The 4659-nt window shown below is 36.5% G+C and overlaps 1 long non-coding RNA gene across 1 annotated transcript; it reads left to right on the forward strand.

Annotated features, from left to right (window-relative positions):
- The first annotated feature begins 258 nt into the window (after window positions 1-258).
- On the forward strand, window positions 259-3590 carry LOC147555735 (uncharacterized). The gene is made up of 3 exons (XR_015235091.1): window positions 259-2074; window positions 2753-2811; window positions 2928-3590. It is a non-coding gene; the product is annotated as an uncharacterized LOC147555735 (long non-coding RNA).
- Window positions 3591-4659: the final 1069 nt, after the last annotated feature.

A 4659-nucleotide genomic window follows, 5' to 3' on the forward strand; every position in this document is an offset into this window, starting at 1 on the left:
CGGCCACGTGGCGGTCTCATGTCTGTCCAGATCCCGCGTCTTCTAATCCGACGGCTTGTATGTGACCCGCAACTTAGCTCCATGGTTCCCGTCACACAGTAACATCCGAATTCCCACTTTAAAGCCCTAGCCACCTGGTTTTGTCCTTTTAACCCATTAAATTCCAAAAGTAACCCTTCCTTTTAATTCTTTTTACCATTTAACCCAACCAAAACCCTAACCCATCTATAAATAACACCTTTCTCCTCCATTAAAACCGAGACTTGCAAACCCTCTCATACCTCTTCTTACCTATTTCTTTTTACCTATTTCTTCATACTTCCCCTTACCTAATCTTTCTTCTCTACTACTAAATCCATTTCTTTTCCGTTCTTTTTCCATCTTCTTCTCTACCATTACTTTTCTTCCATTAATAGTCTTCTCCTTCTTCCTTCCATATTCTTCTATCATCTTTACCCTCTTCATCTCTTCTTTCCAACTTTCTAGATCTAATTTTTTCTTTCCCTTTCTTTTTCTTATTTAGGTGGCAATAAAATAGTTATTACTTGGATTTCTTGGAGTAACATTCTTGAGCATAAATGGAGCAAATCTTGGACAAATTGGAGATACATGGGGATATGGAATTTGAGCATTCTTGGTGATTTCTTTCCATTAATTTCTTAGTATTTTTCATTTATTTTACAATGTCAATGAATGTTATTTCTAGATTCCATGTATAGTTAATTTAGCAATCTAAGGTTGTGAATGAAACCCATTTTGGATCTTTATAATACTTGTTCTTGATTAATTAAATCCTTTGATGTGCTTTAATGTCTATTGATTGTTTATCTATATGGATTGAATTTTCTTTCCATTACTCATGCCTCATAATTAGATATTTCATACTTTCGTTAAGTTGTTAGATGGAGCATGCTTTTTAGATGATGAATAATAGTTAAGTGATCCGAATCTTTATAAGGAAGACAATTAGAATTAGTAATTATAAAATTGTTTTATCTAGAATATCATCCGGAATCCAAATAGTTCATTATATTGGATCCCGAGTAAATACAAAAGAGATTTAAGTAATTAAGTGCTTGTTTTATAAAGTGAAATTATGTGGTGGATTTTATAACCTTAGATATCTTCTCCCCTCTCTTAGATAGTTTAGTTAGTTTTATTTGTTTCTTTGTTTTACAAATCAATCATCAATTTTATGAGTGGGGTGTGTGTGTTAGTTTAAGTTAGCTATTGACATTTTGATTATTGGGTTAAACCCGCAATCAATATCCGAAGTTACCTACCTATCTCTTGGGAAGATACTCGATCTTATTATAAATACTATAACTTGACCCCGTATACTTACGGGAATAGACCTATTTATAGGCCTATCAATTATGATGCGAGAGACTTGAACGCCTTACGCTTTTTTCGAGAACATATATTGTTCTTTCTTTTTTATCTCCTGATGTCAGGTTGATCTTGATCTTCTGATCACACGTTTTCTTCATTGTCCTTTGGGTAACTGATCACGAAATCGCTTTTATCAAGCGTGGTACACACACCCCTCTTTCATAGGATTGAAGCCTTAGTTATTTCTTATCACATTAATTGTATGTCTGACTAGTCAGAGATTTGCCGCGATTTCCTTATGCATATGAATTGCTTCACCAGTTTCCAAGGAGTTATCATTTGTTCCTTAAGCCTGTTTTTAAGACCTTTGCTATTCAACTTCTGCCTGTAAATAGTTTGATTGATCTTTGTTCTTTTCCGTGGACAACTTTTCCTTAGTTGTTTCTCTTCTTTGATATTATTTCTCTTCAACTTTCTGATTTCTTCCAGTTCATGATAAGTCCCTTATTCTAGTTTGATTTTGAAGGTACTTGTTTACTGTCCCATTCAAGGAAGGTGTGGTAAAATGGGAGGTCTGTTTAAGGAAGCGGTGCTAATCCTCGGGGCCTTTCCTTTCCTTAACCTCGATTTTGGAGAATCGTCGATCCGCAAGGAATAGTTTGCCGTTCTCATTGTTTCTTACTTCAAATCGAAGGAGGGTAGATATGTTGCTCACATCCTCTTGTTCATGTTAACTGGATGGGTGAGACAACAAGCTCAAATGCTTTTCTTTTATTAAAGGATTCCTCTTACCTTTCCGCTTCTATTCTTGTTAAGAGTACTCAAAAGCCATTGATATTAAATCCATTTTCCCATGAGGATCTTACACTCACAGGATTCCCGTATTCAATCAAGACTTGGTTAGAGCCTTTCGATTTTAACTTTCATGGATCATGATAAATGCGTCTGCTCGACTTGTTGCAATTTTTTCTGTAATATATGCTTGAATCAAACATAAGATTTCCTTTCATATTTCATTTGTATCGCTTTGTTTAGTCTTTTGAATTTTTACTTGACTTTATTTTGTAACGACTGTCTAATAAAACTTTAACTTTCATGGATCATGATCAATGCGTCTGCTCGAGTTGTTGCAATTTTTCTGTAATAGATGCTTCAATCATGAATAAGATTTCCTTTCAGATTTTATATGTATCGCTTTGATTAGTCTTCTGAATTTTTACTCGACTTTATTTTGTAACGGCTGCCTAATAAGACCTTATTTTTGTATTCACCATGATGGGCTAACTTTCAGCCCTGCTTTTGTTTTCTCGAGATGTGAGACTTATCATTAATTTGAGCCATTTTTTTACTAATTCAATGCTTTTCTCGCGGCTTGCTTTTCAACCTCGTATCTGCCATTAATACGTTACATTTTTTGCAGGTCATTCCATCATTACTGTGGATTTGAAATTTTTTCCTTTAAATACCGTTCTTTCAATGGTAAGTCTCATCTTTGCCTTTTTTCTGTTCATTGTCTTCTATCATTTTCTCTTTATTTGACCTTTTTCACATACCATCTCCGTTTATCGCCATGGATGTCGATGTTTCACTTGTAGGCCACCAAGAAAAGCCTGGCGACATATATGAAGCGAAATTTGCTGCCCTTCTTGCAGACTTTTTCATATCCAATGATTTCGAACTTCTTCATCCCACGAAAGGGGAAAGAATCTTTATAACTTCTCATACCCGCATCAACGTCTATCTGGGCTTCTTAAGGGCCTGTTCTTTCCTCTTCCCACTTTCTTCATGGTGGGATGGGAATCACCATCTGAGAACGTAACAGCCTATCGATTTTCTCTAACCTAAGTTAAATCTCCCTCCAATCTCTCTCTCTAACTGAAGTTAAAGGTTTCGCTGGATTTCGCTCTCTAACAAAACTTCTGAAAAGATAAATACTTGCCAGATCTTGCAAGGGTTTCGAACAAGACGAGTGGATGATCCTCGCCAAATCTGACGAGGATTCGAACAAGATGAACCTCGTCAGATCCGACGAGAGTTCACAGATCTAGTGTTTGGTGGTGTCGGTATTGCGGTAGTGGTCTGACTAGTTTGTGACCATGGTGGTGGTATGGTAGTGGTTCGTGGTGTCGATTTTGCTGTTGATGGTGATGATTATGGGGGTTTTGCCGGTGGTGGTGATATGGTGGTTTTGCTGGTGTTGAAATTTTGAATAGGATAAATAAGATTAAATTACAGGGGCAGAAGCGTCATTTGACAAATTCCAGACTTTGGGTTCAATGTTTTAGACTTGTTTTGAAGTCTGAAATATGCGGATTTTTTTTCCAGCCCATTCACACCACAACCCAATTCAGTTCAGTTTTCAGATTTTCTCAAATTTAAAAAGAAACATCTAAAATCTGAATTCGGTTCCAATTCAGATTTAAGATCTGAAAAATTAAAAACAAACACAACCTTAGAGAAAAATAAAACACTTCCGTGATTTTAAAGAGAATGAAAGTGGTAAAATCTGAAGAAAACTTTGTTGTGCCCCAAGGTCAGGCGAAGAGGACAATAACACCACGTTTGTGTACACTAATGCAAAAAAGAAAAAATGAAGGCATGGAAAGTAAAGAAAGAAGAATGTGAAAGCAAAGTGCAAAAAATCGAAAAGTTGATTGTTGAGAATACTAGTGTTGGTATTGCATTGTTTGTAGTTGTGTTTCAAAAAAAAAAAAAAAGAATGAAAAAAAGAGAAAAATCTCTGAAAAACAGAAAGTGTGTGTAAAAGTTCATGTGAACATTAGTTTGTTATGTAAAATAAGTGTTCGAAGCAAAAAAGCTAAGTATGAAAGTTGCTTGGAGTTCTCTAGCATTGAAGGCGTCGACATTCTCGGGATCTCATCACCATCCATCTCATCACTTGTATCCGTTGACCTTTAGGAAGCATTATTAGAGGGTAGAGTGGGTGAGAAGGGTAAGTGAGCTTCTCCATTCCATTTAGTGGTTATATTCCTTTCGTAGATCATTCGTTCTAAAATGTTGTCCTCACCCTTTTTATGTGTTGAGTTCAAGTTTGGTGATCTCACTCGCACATATGAGCGAACATTTTCTGAGTGATTTCATCTTTTAGAGTGTATGTCCGTGAGGCCAAAGTCGAGGCGAAATGTATTAAGATAGGGACATTCTGGTAATTTGGCCAAGGTCAGTGCATGGGTGAAAAGTAGAGGTCGAGACGAGTCCGTAGGAGAAAACGGAAGTCAAATCGGAGTCCGGATGAGTGAAATATGCTAAGTCAAAGTTGGAGTCAAAGGAAGTGGACCAGTGGGACACTGTTGGGCACCATTCTGG

The sequence above is a fragment of the Eschscholzia californica genome, unplaced genomic scaffold (assembly GCF_041429995.1).
Source record: "Eschscholzia californica isolate CP2 unplaced genomic scaffold, dmEscCali1.0.p SCAF_2, whole genome shotgun sequence".
Lineage (NCBI taxonomy): Eukaryota > Viridiplantae > Streptophyta > Magnoliopsida > Ranunculales > Papaveraceae > Eschscholzia > Eschscholzia californica.